The sequence below is a fragment of the Magnolia sinica genome, chromosome 5, assembly GCF_029962835.1.
Source record: "Magnolia sinica isolate HGM2019 chromosome 5, MsV1, whole genome shotgun sequence".
In the NCBI taxonomy this organism is placed as follows: Eukaryota; Viridiplantae; Streptophyta; class Magnoliopsida; order Magnoliales; family Magnoliaceae; genus Magnolia; species Magnolia sinica.
In genome coordinates this window covers 12,923,863-12,939,027 of record NC_080577.1, presented here as the reverse complement: position 1 = coordinate 12,939,027, position 15,165 = coordinate 12,923,863, and the positions used below count along the sequence as shown (strand labels likewise).

The window sequence follows — 15,165 nt, the reverse complement described above, 5'->3', positions numbered from 1 at the left end:
GACCAGGATCTCATGTTGAGAACGTGAAAATTCAAGCCCATGAAAGTATGTTAGATGGCCGAGGTCCTTTATCTTGAATGATGATTTCAGAACTTCCTTTAATGCTGAGATGCCAGTAGCATCGCTACCAATCAGGAGTAGGTCGTCAACATATACGAGAACAATGACAATTCCGTGATCAGTGGTGCGCAGAAATAAGGACAGGTCATGACCACTTTGAGTAAAGCCAACACCCGTAACAACATCGTGAAAGCGTTGGAACTAGGCCAGAGGAGCTTGTTTGAGGCCGTGCAAAGCTTTCTTTAGGCGACATACCTTATTGGTAGGGATTAAAGAGCCAGGAGGGGGTTTCAAATATACTATTTCTTGGAGGTCTCCATGAAGAAAAGCATTTTTCACATCCATCTGAGTGAGTGGCCAAGAACGAACGGATGATATTGCCAGAAGAGTGTGAACAGTTTTCATCTTGGTCACAGGGTCGAATGTCTCATCATAATCAATTCTATGTTCCTGTTTGTATCCCTGAGCTACAAGTCGAGCCTTGTATCGATCCAATGATCTGTCAGACTTGAGCTTTACAGAATAAATCCATTTACTACCAATTAATTGTTGGTCAGTGGGTCGAGTGACAATGTCCCACGTATCATTATCATCCAATACTACAAGTTCTTTTGTCATAGCCTTCTTCCAACAATCATGAGGGGTTGCCTGAGTGTATGAAGTAGGAATAGATATACTATCCAAAGTAGCATTCGTGGCAGACATAGAGTATATCAAGCGATTAGGTTGTCGATGTACACGAGAGGAACGACGTATCATGGTGGGTTCTGGATCGACAACAGGTACAGTAGGGAGAGTAATAGGTAGAGGATCTGTACGTGGCCGTCATGAGTAAACCTGTAACGGACGAGGGAGAGTATTTGAGGCAAAAAGAATGTCAGGAAAGGTGGTAAGACCAGGAGAGTTTGGTGCGTGCGGTGGAGGAACAGATAAATGAAAGGCAATATGCTCAAGAAAAACAACATGTCGTGATACCCGAACACGATGAGAGACCGGATCATAACAACAAAAACCCTTCTGAGTTTTTCCAAAGCCCAAGCACATACATCTGACTGATTTTGGAGATAGTTTGTTATGTTCACGTGATGTCAGGTGAACATAACATACACAACCAAGAACACGAAATGTGGAATATGTAGGAGGTAAGCTAGTGAGAACAAAGTAGGGAGATTTACTGGTCAGAACTTTGGTTGGCATTCGGTTAATCAAGTAGACTGAATGTAACATTGCTTCCGCCCAAAAAGAACGAGGAACACTCATAGCTGTCATCAGGGTGTTGGTAGTTTCAACAAAATGACGATTTTTTCGTTCAGCCACCCCGTTTTGTTGTGGAGTATCAGAATATGTGGTCTGATGAATAATCCCATGACCTTGAAGATATGTTTGAAAATCTATTAAGAGATATTCTCCCCCTGAGTCAGAGCGGAGAGTTTGAACTTTTACTTGAAATTGAGTGTCCACCATGGAGTGAAATAACTTGAATTTTTCAAAAACCTGTGACTTAGAGTGCAGAAAGTAAATCCAGGTGTAACATGTGAAATCATCAATGAATATGACATAGTATCGTAACCCAGAGAGTGACATAATTGGTGAAGGACCCCAGACATCCGTATGCACTAGTTCAAACATAAATGATGATTTTGTAGTACTTAGAGGAAAGGGAATACACTTACTCTTTGAAAGACAACAGTAAGAACAAGAATAATCCAAATCACTTTTATTAAGAGAAATATTCCCTAACATGCCAGAAGAAAAAAACTAAATTAACCGATCTGAATGTGTATGACCCATGCGAAAGTGCCAGAGTTTCCACATTTTATTTGCAGAACAAATATCTGATGACGATGGAGAAAAAAAATAATGAGCCAGAGTGACAGACGGGTCAAAGTCCAGCACGTACAGACAACCATGCCGCCTATCCTTCCCAAGTACCTTCCTCGTTGCTAAATCCTGCACAAAATAATAGTTTGGAAGAAATATGATTAAGTAATTATTGGATGTAAGTTGACCAACAGAAATTAAATTGGAGAATAGGTTAGGGACATGAAACACATCACGAAGGGTGAACTGGCGATGGGCAGAAGGAGAGAAAGTCAATGATCTAAGGGACTGAATGGGTAGTCTAGTGTCATCCGTTATAGAAATAGCCTGATTTTCAGTGTAGGGATGAGTGCCGCGAAGATGGGATATGTCACCAATCATATGATTGGAAGCACCCGAATTGAAGAACCAAGTAGAAGATACGGATATACCTGACATTCCAGTTGCAGAGAGGGCCTGCAAGATTTGCTGGAGCATCACAGGAGTAAAAAATGAGGAAGGTCCTTCAACAAAAATAGTAGATGCAATATCAGTAACAGAAGGCTCGGAGAAAATAGTCGCAGAAGTAGCAGAAAGAGCACGACCACGGCCACGACCTCGACCACCACGTCCACGGCCAAAAGAGGATGCATAGGCACGTGAACGGTAGTCCTGAATACCATGACCAGGCCGTCGACAATAAGCGCATTAATCTTTGCATTGAGCGACAACATGTCTCACTTTGTTGCAGCCGCAACAAGTTAAATGAGTGGAACTACAGTTTTGTGCAGAGGTGGATGCAGCGAGTACCAGATTAGATGGTCCCTGAGTTGGGGACGTGGGAGAGAGAACTTTCAGACGTTGTTCCTCAGCCAATAGATCATTAATAACCGAATTTAATGAAGGAGTTGGGCTACGGTTCAGGAGAGCAGCCCTACAATGTTCAAATTTCGGACGCAGCTTCATAAGAAATTGTCGAACGTGCGCACTATCGCGCATTGATTGGAAGATCTTAAAGTCATGAGGAAATTTTGGATCCATCATAGTCATCTCTGTCCAAATTGTAACAATGGTAGAGTAAAATGTTTGAATACTTTTGTCACCCTGAGTAAGGTGAACCAGATCTTGTTCCAGGCGGTATAACCGAGCCGCATTACTCTATTGATAAATAGTCTGAAGATGCTCCCATATAGCCTTAGCAGTGCGATGTGGCGTGGGGCCAACAACAATTAACCGATCGACTGAATCGAGAATCTAGGTAATAATCCGTCCATTTTTCATCTCCCACTCAGCCACTTTGTCGGCATCTGTGGAAGTGGGGGCAGTAACAAATCCATCAATTAGTCCCCACAAACCACGACCCTTAAGAAAACTCTGAAAGTGGATGGCCCATAGATTGTATTTGGTACCATCAAAATTACATCGTGGGGCCTCTGTACGGGAGTCTTTGTCCATAGATAGGAAGTGATATAAACCACGCCAAGGAAGAAGGTACCTTGCAGCAGGAGAAGTGGTTGCAGGCAACAGAACAACAACAGTAGGTGCGCAGAACAGGCAACAGAACAGAACAACAACCAGTAAAAGGGGTTGGGGATGATCGGATGGCCCGGGGATGGTCGGACGGGCCTGGGGATGGTCGGACGGGCCTGGGGATGATCGGACGGGGGTTGGGGATGATCGGACGGGACTGTTGATGTAGCAGGAGCGCAAAAGGGGCATAGAGGTGGTCCAGAACAGGGCTTTCTGACGTAAGAAGGACCGGATCTGTCAGGAGATGATACCGGTGATGAAGGAGGTGCCGGATCAGGATCAGTATAGCTCTGATACCATGAAAGTAAAGAGAAAACGATATGAAAGCAAAGAGAAACGATTCTCCTTTGGTTTTCTGTGTATTTGAGACAACCCAAAGGGGTTGAATATATAGAGATTTACAGTCATCTATACAAGGTAAATGATAAAGACAGAATCATCTATCTATGGAAATTAGATATACAAGGCTTGTGGCTATACAAGGCATGTGGTTATACAAGGCATGCGGCTATACGAAGCATGTGGCCATGCGGCCTGTCTAACAGAACCGACCAACTTGTTGATGCCGAGCCGCCACTCAGAGTTTGACGGTATCTCGTACCTCTTCTAGTAGATCCAGGCTCGTCCGATCTGGTCAGCGTTCTGCTCTTCTTGATACCTCCTCACTCGCGGGGTGGGGAGTCCTATCTCGAGAGGGACGGTGGCCTCCGAGCCATAAGACAATGAAAATGGGGTTTCCCCCGTGGATGACTGAGTTGTGGTTCTATAAGCCCAGAGAACGAACGGGAGCTCATCGGCCCAGCTGCCCTTAGCCTTCTCCAGCCTCGTCTTGAGGTGATGCTTGATCACCTTGTTCATAGCCTCGACTTGTCTATTGGACTGCGAATGACAAGGCAATGAGTATGCATTGGTAATGCTGAGCCCCCGGCACATGCCTCGGAAAACCTGTCGTTATCGAACTGTCTCCCATTGTCGGACACAATGGTGCGCGGGATTCTGAACCGACAGATGATGTTCTTCCACATGAAGTCCGTCACCTTCTGCTCGGTAATTTTCGCCATTGGTTCAACCTCGGCCCACTTGGTAAAGTAGTTGACAACCACGATTGCGAACTTAGTCTGCCCCTTTCTAAGAGGCAGAGGTCTGATGATGTTGATCCCCCACTGGGCGAACGGCCATGGCTCGCTCATGGGGGTTAGTTCTTCTGTGGGCTGCCTAGGCACGGCAGCAAATCTTTGACACTTGTCGCACCTCTGGACAAAGTTTTTAGAATCTTCTCAGATCGTCGGCCAAAAGTACCCTTGACGAAGTATCTTGTGAACCAAGGCGTAGCTCCCAGAATGATTTTCACAAATTCCTTCGTGGATTTCTCGGATCACATAGTCCGCTTCGTCGGGTCGGAGACACCTGAGGTACTGATGCAGGACATGAAAATTAAATATGATATGCGAGATTTCAGGCTTAAGATCACATTAGTTCAGAAACAATTACACAAATTCAATATCCCACATGAAAGTCCAAACATTCAATTAAGGGGAATCTATGTGGGTCCAGGCCTACACATGATAGGGCTGGATCAATAAAAATTATGAACCAAACGATACTCAAAGATAAGAAATAATCATCCACACATGCATAGTAATCAGTTCCTAATCCAAGGGATTCCCCAATTTCAATTTAAGGAACCCTAGGCTAAAGAAAAGGGCAAATAAATTAGGGCTAATACAAACTAACGCTAGGGTTTAGGAAATAGGAATGAAAAAAGGAAAACCTGACTTGGAGAAAGCTCCTGCGTGCAGATGGTGACCCGGAGCTGACGCACGTGCGCGGGTGGGTTAAACCCACGTGTGATGGAAGTCTGCCTCCCCAAAGTGACACCTAGGCCTTGGTCAGTCGGTGGAGACCTCTAATCCCTCCAAGTTTGACGATGATCCGATATAAGGTCGAGGCGTAGTGCTCTGCCGAAGTTTCAGCCCTCTTATAGGTCCAGATTTTGAAAACTGGCTATAAGTGGATGAATAACTGCAAAAGTTGGGAAATTCAAAGCAATAATGATGATAGAAAATGAGAGATATGGATGGAAGAGGGTAGGGGCAGATGGGGATAAATGTGGCTTCGCACCACGATAGTTAGCCCTTCGAAGAAGGGAGGGCTTCACACCCACTTTTGAATTCTTCCACAACTCACGAAGAGAGCAGAAAAATAAAGCAGGAATTTTTATTAAACTTGAATGAATGAAAAGAACTACAAGGGGTGCCTATTTATAAGGAAAACCCTATACCCCAAAAACTCGCACCATGTGTGCAACCTATTACTTGGAGATGAAGTAAACTAAAATAAAAACCAAACAAAGAAATCTAAAGCATTCATGATGTTCTAAATAATAACAATAAGCAAAACCTAAAATATAAAATCACTCCAACGAGTGGGCCATGACCATGAGATCCCATGATGAGCTTTTCTTGACTATTGGGCCCACTTTTTTGAACCAAAACTTGTCTTCTAGTCAGGAGGCCCTCCCTGGACGTCGTCATCGAGCCAGATCGATGGTGGGGTCCTGCATACGTACGTGCGTAGGGTTGGTGGTGTACGTGCCCGTGTGCGCATGATGTCCCCATCAGGTACGGCTGAGAGTACCCTTTTTTGTACAAAGTGTCATCCAGGATCACGTATCGTGCTGCTCTGATTTTCAGACGCCGAGCCTCCAACCTATCTTGAGGGACTTCGCCGGTGGTGAGGTACTTGATCGGATCCATCCAGTTCGAAGTTACTTGCATTGGATTGACCATTTCCTGGTCAGCTCGGTCGATGCTCGGGCTATCCAAAAATTCCACGGGGACAATCCTTGGGATCTTCCGTTCAATAGCTGAGGCCAGTTTTGCGAGGGTGTCGACCTAAGAGTTTTCAGCTCTTGGGATCTGGTTAATGATGCGGTCTCTGAACTTCCCTGTCAACTTTCTGGCCTCGGCCAAATAAGTTATCATCCTTACCTCCTTGGCCTCATACTCTGTTGATATGTGGTTCACGACGAGCTGAGAGTCGCACTGTGCATTGAGGAGCTGAACTCCCAAACTAGCGGTTAGTCTGAGTCCAGCTTGTAGAGCTTTGTATTCTGCTTCGTTGTTGGAGGTTTGAAGTCGAGCCTAATTGTATACTGGATGGTGGTTGAGTTAGGTGCGACCAAGACCATCCTTGCCCCGACTCATTTTGAGTTAGATGACCCGTCCACAAAAAGGGTCCATCTACTATCTCCCCCTTTTGACTCTGCACCCTCGAGAAGAGGAAGAGCTAGAGGAACCACAGGGGTAGTCTCTGAACTTGTGTCCCCGATCTTGCCACTGGGAGTAGTAAATTCGGCTGTGAAGTCGGCCATAGTTTGGCCCTTGATCGCAGTCCTCGGTAGATATTGAATGTCGAACTCTCCGAGTTCTATCGCCCACTTGGTCAGACGCCCGAATACCTCCAGCTTTTAGAGTACTTGTCGGAGGGGTGCATCCGTGATGACGATAATGGAGTGTGCTTGGAAGTATGGGTGTAGCCTCTAAGCAGAGACGACTAGGCCCAGAGCTAGTTTTTTCATGCTCGGGTACCTGGTCTCTGCTAGGACTATAGCCTTGCTGGTGTAGTAAATAGGGCGCTGCTTGCCCTCCACCTCTCGAATGAGTGCCAAGCTAATAGCCGAGGTGGAAACCGCTAAGTGGAGAAACAGAGGCTCGCCCTCATCAGGCTTAGACAGCAAAGGTGGTGACCCTAGGTACTGCTTTAACTGCTGAAAAGCCTGCTCGCAGTTCGAGGTCTATTCCGCTTTCTTGTGACCCTTCAACTGCTGGAAGAAGGGGAGGCACTTGTCAATGGCTCTGGATATGAACCGTCCAAGCCCCGCGACTCATCCGGTGAGACACTGGATCTCTTTCATCATCCGAGGTGAGCTCATGTCAAGCAAGGCCTTGATCTTGTCGGGGTTTGCCTCAATACCCCTTTGGCTGACCTGAAATCCAAGGAACTTGCCTGAGCCCACACCAAAGGCACACTAGGTCGGGTTCAACTTCATATAGTACTCTCGTAGTATCGAGAAGGTTTCTCCGTGGTCCACAATGTGGTCAGATGCTTTGACGCACTTGACGAGCATGTCATCCACGTAAACCTCCATGGTCCGGCTGATCTGTCTAGCAAACACCTGGTTCACCAACCTCTGGTAAGTAGCCCCAGCGTTCTTCAGGCCAAAGGACATGATCCAGTAATAGTATAGTCCTTTATCTGTGACGAAGGTCGTCTTCTGCCTGTCTAGGGGGTGCATCGTGATCTGATTGTACCCGAAGTATGCGTCCAAGAAAGTAAGCAGCTCGTGCCTAGCCGTGCTGTCGACCAATTGGTCAATCTGAGGCAGAGGGAAGTTGTCCTTGGGGCAAGCTTTGTTTAGATCCGAGTAGTTTACACAAACTCGCCACTTTCCGTTGGCTTTCTTCATGAGGACCACATTAGCGATCCAGTCCAGGTAGTGGATCTCTTCAATGAAACTGACGCTGAGGAATTTCGACACCTCGCCGGCTATGGCCACGTACCTCTCGAGCTCGAATGCTCTCCTCTTCTGTTTTACTAGCTTGTGCTTTGGGTCCACGTTCAGCTTGTGGACCATGATCTCTGGAAAGATGCCCGGCATGTCTTGGTGCGTCCATGCGAAGATGTCCTTATGTTGTCGAAGAAAGGTCAGCATCTGGGATAGCTGCTCGGAATTCAGCGACGACCCGAGCTGAACTGTTTTGCTTAGGTCGGCTTCCTCGAGCAGGACGGTCACTAGTTCTTCAGTGTGGGAATCGTCCGCAGAGTTGTCTTCTCTGGGATCGAGCACGTTTATTGTGAGGGCCTGCTTTACTAAGCCCTTTCTTATTGACACCGAATAGCACCTCCGTGCCTCACGCTGGTCTCCTCGCACATATCCGACCCCTCCATCTGCTAAGAATTTCATCATCAGATGATAGGTAGATATGACCGCCCTCATCGCGTTAAGGGATGGCCGACCCATTATGACGTTGTGCACTGATGGCACATTAACTATCAGGAAGTCCACTAGCAGAGTCACTTGATTCCGCCCCTCTCCTGCTGTGACTGAGAGGGAAATAGTGCCCTTGGAGATCACCTTATCTCCAGCAAATCCATGCAATGGAGTCTTCACGGGTTGGAGGCGCGACCTGTCTATCCTCATCTTGTCGAATGTCAAGGAGTAAATTATGTTGGCCGAGCTTCCAGTGTCAACCAAGATATGGTAGACTTTGTGATTGGCTATCATCGTAGCAACCACAAGGGCGTCGTCATGGGGATGCTGGATTCCGCGCACATTGTCCTCTATAAACGTAAGGCTACAAGGGCTTACTCGGAGCTCTTTCCTCGGCCTCTCAGCCGAGTAGACGTAATGCTCAGGATCATTGCTCCTGGAGTGGGCTTTACGAGCCTGATTCGAATCTCCGCCACCGGATGGACCTCCATAGATCATTCGAATCTCTGTGGTCTCGTTTGTGGCTTTGCTGGGCTGCTCATCCTTTCGAGGTTGTCTTTCTTCCTTTACGTATTGGCGCAGATGACCCTTGCGGATGAGAGTCTCAATTTCTTCCTTCAGGTCGACGCAGTCGCTGGTATTTTGGCCTTGGTCGCGGTGGAAGCGGCAATACTTCCGCTTGTCCCGTTGACGTGCCTCTGTTTTCATGCAGCTCGGCCAGTGTAAGAGCCTCTGGTCTCGGATGTCCAGCAGGATTTACTCTGAAGATGTGTTGAGGAGAGTGTACGAGTTGAACTTACTCTCGAGCCTCCTGCTCGGTCTCTTGTCTCGGGATGCATTGTCGTCTGACCTTCTTTTGTCTGCATGCTACGGCGCTTCATCCCTCCGCCTTTTTCCCTTAGACGAGGACTCGGAGGTCTAGTTGTTCTTGCGCAAGCTGAAGAGCTCCTCAGCATTCGTATATTTATGAACTCGGTTGATAAGCTCGCCCAGAGTAGATGGCGGGTTCTTCCCTATCGAGAACAGGAATCTCCCATCCTTGAGTCTGCTGATCATTGCGGACAAGGTCATCCAAGGTGTTCCGTAACGGTAACGGTGGCCATAACGGCCACCACCGTTACCGTTATGATACGGGCCGTAACGGCCGTTATAACCCCCGTATCGGCCGTTATGGCCATTTTTTATTTTTTGAAAAATGCACTTCCTGGACCGTTACGGGGCCGTTATGCACCGTTATGGGACCGTTACGGACCGATACGGCACATTTTTCTATAACGGCCATTACGGCCGTTTCGACCCCGTAACGCGTAACAGTTATGATCGTTACCGTTACGTAACGGCCGTTACGTAACCGATTTGGAATACCATGAGGTCATCTTGTCGGAGTAGTCATCTACTTGCAAGGCCTCCTCATTGAAGCGGGAGATGTAGTCTTTGAACGATTCCCTGCTCTTCTGCTTGAGGGTAAGCAAGTGGGTTGAAGGCTTCCAGCTCTTCTTGCCGACAGTGAACTGGGTCAGGAATGACCTACTAAGCTCGGCAAAGGTACTGATTAACCTCGGCTTGAGCTGTCAGTACCAATTCCTTGCAGCCCCAGTCAAGGTTATCGAGAAGGCTCGGTACATCATTGCCTCCGAGGCGGACTAGATCTGCATCCACAAGCGGTAGGATTCCACGTGCTCGGTGGGATCGGCAAACCCCGAGTACTGAGCGATGGGGGGCATCTTGAACCTTAGAGGCATTTCTGCACTCATGACCTCGCTGGTGAAGGGGGGTTCAATTTCTTCCATCATTGCTTCCACTGTAGTCAAAGCCGAAGTCTGTTGGTTTTGTTGCAGAGTCTCGATCTGATTTCGGAGCTCAGCAAGTTGAGCTTCCCACGGGTTCCAATTCTCTGCCACAGTTTCATGAGGAACTTTGGCTCGGGCATTTTGCCCCTTCTTCTTCTCTCTAGCTCGTGCCGGAGGTCGGTAGGAGCTAGCGCCGAGGTTGCAGATATGTAAGTTGGCTCTGCATGTCGTGAAGGATCCGGGGCTAGAGCAAATAGGTTCTGGGATGCTTTGGCATGGGAGCTTACGAGGAGTGGCTCCTCCTTAGCTACCGAGGCCACCTCTTCTGGGTTGAGAGGCTCTTGTCTCTCCTTCATCCTATCGATCTCGTCCCTCAGCATCTGCACTTCATTTTACAAGGCCCTGTATTTACCTCCTCGGCTTCGGGTCCGTTAAGATGGCCCACTCGGAGCCGACTCGGTATGCGGTAGTGAGGATGAGAGATGTTGCCCACTCGGCTCAAGCTCCGCGATCGCTATTAGGAGTGTTTTCTTCTTTCCTCTTGCCATTTCTAGTAAAGCTCTCTAGTCTTTTTGTATTTCTTCGTTCCCACAGACGGCACCAAGATGTTGATGTCAAAATCTGGATCACCCCTCGTCGAGCCTTGAATGCTCGGAGCAAACCTTGGCCTTGCACAAAGCAACAAGCAAAGGATGTAAATTGTGAAGCCAAAACGTTTTCTGTATATGAGACAACCCAATGGGGTTGAATATATGGAGATTACAACCATCTATATAAGGAAAACAATAAACTCAGAATCTTCTACCTATGAAAATCAACTACAAGGTATACTAGTTATACAAGGTATGTGAGCTGTCTAACATCTCCCCTCAAACTAATGCTGGTCATTGACAAGTAATAGTTTGCCAACTAGAAAAGAGTGACGTGCAGAAGTGAGGGACTTGGTGAGAATGTTAGCAATCTGATCATGGGATGTAACATGTGGAAGAGAAATGAGCCCAAACTGAAATTTCTCCTGGATAAAGTGACAGTCAACTTCAATATGCTTCATCCGTTCATGAAAAACCGGGTTAGAGGCAATCTAAATGACACTGAGATTATCGACATAGAGTGGAGTAGGATTCTGTAGAGGAATGCCCAAGTCTGAAAGAAGTCCACATAACCAGACGAGCTCACTACACGCAGCAGACATCGCCCGAAGCTTCTTTGCTCGATTTGGAAATAGTGGCCTGCTTCTTACACTTCCAAGAGATGAGAGAAGTGCCGAGAAAGACACAATAGCCAATGGTAGATTTTCGTATGAGAGCGCAACCGGCCCAATTAGCATTCGAATAAGCACGAAGGTCTAGAGTTACTGTGGAGGAGAAGAACAGGGATCGATCTAGAGTTCCACGAAGGTACCGTAGGATGTGTAACACCATAGTCATATGAAGAGTCCTAGGAGCAGAAACAAACTGACTGACGACTTGGACAGCGTAGGCAATATCAGGGCGAGTCATAGTTAAGTAAACCAGACTCCCAACTAAACGGCGGTATCAGTCGGGCTGTGCAAGTAAATCACTATCGTCACGACCATAGTGAACATTAAGTTCTAAGGGAGTCTGAACTGTCTTCTGATCCGTCAATGATGCCAATGCGAGAAGATCCTTGGTATATTTACGCTGGCTGACCAGGATCCTACGATTGGAACATGAAAATTCAAGTCCAAGAAATTATGTTAGATGGCCGAGGTCTTTCATCTTGAAGGATGATTGCAAAACTTCCTTCAAAGCCGAAATGTCATTAGCATCGCTACCAGTCAGGAGGAGGTCGTCAACATAGACCAGAACAATGACAATTCAGTAAGCAGTGGTGCGCAAAAATAAGGATGGATCATGACCACTTTGAGTAAAGCCAGCACCCGTAACAACATTGTGAAAGCATTGGAACCATGCCCGAGGTGCCTGTTTGAGACTGTACAGGGCTTTCTTTAGGCGACATACCTTATTGTCAGGGATTAAAGAGCCAGGAGGAGGTTTCAAATATACGGTTTCTTGGAGGTCTCCATGAAGAAAGGCATTTTTCACATCCATGTGAGCGAGTGGCCATGAGCGAACAGAAGATATAGCCAGAAGAGTATGAACAGTTTTCATCTTGGCCATGGGAGCGAAAGTCTCATCATAATCAATTCCGTATTCCTGTTTGTATCCCTGAGCGACAAGTCGAGCCTTGTATCGATCCAATGATCCATTAGACTTGAGCTTGACAGAATAAATCCATTTGCTACAAATTAGTTGTTGGTCAGCAGGTCGAGTGACAATGTCCCACGTATGATTATCATCCAATGCCGCAAGTTCTTCTGCCATAGCCTTCTTCTAACAATCATGAGTGGCTGCCTGAGAGTATGAAGTACGAATAGAAACAATATCCAGAGTAGCATTCATGGCAGACATAAAGCATATCAAGTGATCAGGCGCTCGATGTTCATGAGCGGAACGACGTATCGAGGTAGGTTCGGGATCTGCAACCGGTACAGTAGGTTCAGGTTGAGTAATAGGTGGTGGATCTGTACGTGGTGGACGTGAGTAAACCTGTAACGGACGAGGGAGAGTACTTGAGGCAAACGGAATTTCTGGAAAGGCGGTTAGACCAAGAGAGTTTAGAGTGTGCGGAGGAGGAAGAGATGAATGAAAGGCAATGTGTTCAAGAAAAACAATATGTCGTGAAACCCGAACACGACGAGAAACCGGATCATAACATCAAAAACCCTTCTGAGTTTCTCCAAATCCCAAGTACATACATTTGACCGATTTTAGAGATAGTTTGTTACGTTCACGTGAAGCCAGGTGAACATAACAGATACAACCAAAAACACGAAATGTGGAATATGCAGGATGTAAGCCAATGAGAACAAAGTAAGGAGATTTACTGTTAAGAACTTTGGTTGGCATCCGGTTAATCAAGTAGATAGAATGTAACATTGCTTCCGCCCAGAAAGAACGAGGAACACTCATAGCTGTCATCTAGGTGTTGGCAGTTTTAATAATATGACGATTTTTTCGATCAGCCACCCCGTTCTGTTGTGGAGTATCAGAACATGTGGTCTGATGAATAATCCCATGCCCTTGAAGAAATGTACGAAAATCTGTTGAGAGATATTCTCCCTTGAGTTAGAGCGGAGAGTTTGAACTGGAATCCGAAATTGAGTCTCCACTATAGAGTGAAATAACTTGAATTTTTCAAAAACCTGTGACTTCAATTGCAGAAAGTAAATCCAAGTGTAACGTGTGAAATCATCAATGAATATAACGTAGTATCGTAACCCAGAGAGAGACATAATTGGTGAAGGACCCCAGTCATCCGTATGCACAAGTTCAAACATAGAAGATGATTTTGTAGTACTTAAAGAAAAGGGAATACACTTACTTTTTGAAAGACAACAGGAAGAACAAGAATAATCCAAATCATTTTTATTGAGAGAAATATTCCCTAACATGCCAGACGAAATTAACTGAAGTAACCGATCGGAATGTGGATGACCCAGGCGAAAGTGCCACAGTTTCCACAATTTATTTGCTGAACAAATATCTGATGAAGATGGAGAAAAGAAACAACAAGCCGGAGTGACAGATGGATCAAAATCTAGCACGTATAGATGACCATGCCGCCTACCCCTCCCAAATACCTTCCCTGTTGCCAGATCCTGCACAAAACAACAGTTGAGAAGAGATATGACTAAGTAGTTATTGGATGTGAGTTGATCAACTGAAATTAAATTAGAGGAGAGGTTAGGGACATGAAATACATCACGAAGGGTGAACTGGCGATGAGCAGAAGGAGAGAAAGTCAATGATCCAACGGACTGAATAGGTAGTCTAGTGCCATCCACAGTAGAAATAGCCTGATTGTTGGTGTAGGGACGAATGTCACAAAGATAGGATACAGCACCGGTCATATGATTGGAAGCACCCAAATTGAAGAACCATGTAGAAGATGAGGATATACCAGACATACCGGCCGCAGAAAGGGCCTGAACGATTTGCTAGAGCATCGCAGTAGTCAACGGAGATGAAAGACCTTCAGCGGAAATAGCAGATGTAGAATCACTAATAGAAGGCTCGGAAGAAATAGTGGCAGCAGCAGTAGAAAGAGCACGACCACGGCCACGACCACGACCATCACGTCCACCACCGAAAGAAGATGCATAGGCACGTGTACGACAGTCCTGAATACCATGACCAGTCCGTCGGCAATAAACGCACCATTCTTTGCATTGAGCGACAACATGACCCACCTTGCTGCAGCGGTGACAAGTCAAAGGAGTGGAACCACGTGTTGGTGTAATGGTGGACACAGCAAGCACCATATGAGATGATCCCGGAGTTAAGGAAGGAAGAGAGAGAACTTTCAGTCGCTGTTCCTCAGCCAATAAATCATTAATAACCGAATTTAATGAAGGAGTAGGGCTACGGTTCAAGAGAGCAGCCCGACAATGCTCAAATTCCGGACGCAGCTTCATAAGAAACTGTCGAACTTGCGCACTCTCACGCATAGTTTGGAATATCTAAAAGTCATGAGGAAATGTTGGATCCATTATAGTCATCTCAGTCCAAATTGTGACAATTTTGGAGTAAAATTATTGAATACTGTCATCACCCTGAGTAAGGTTAATGAGATCCTGTTCCAGGAGGTATAACCGGGCCGCATTACTTTGTTGATAAATTGTCTGGAGATGCTCCCACATTGCCTTAGCAGTGCGATGAGGTGTGAGGCCAACAACAATGGACCGATCGACAGAATCAAGAATCCAGGTAATAATCCATCCATTGTTCATTTCCCAATCAGCTAATTTGTTAGCATTTGTGGAAGTGGGGATAGTAACAGATCCATGAATTAGTCCCCACAAACCACGACCCTTGAGGAAGTTCTGAAAATGGATGACCCATAGAGAATAGTTGGTACCATCAAAACTACAACGTGGGGCCTCTGTATGTGACGAGTTCTTGTCCGTTG

General features: G+C 46.3%; 1 protein-coding gene across 4 annotated transcripts in view; it reads right to left on the bottom strand.

Moving 5' to 3' along the window:
* LOC131245471 (probable LRR receptor-like serine/threonine-protein kinase At1g07650) overlaps nucleotides 1-15,165 on the bottom strand; it is a 50,542-nt gene that overhangs the window by 17,921 nt on the left and 17,456 nt on the right. The window lies entirely within an intron of this gene.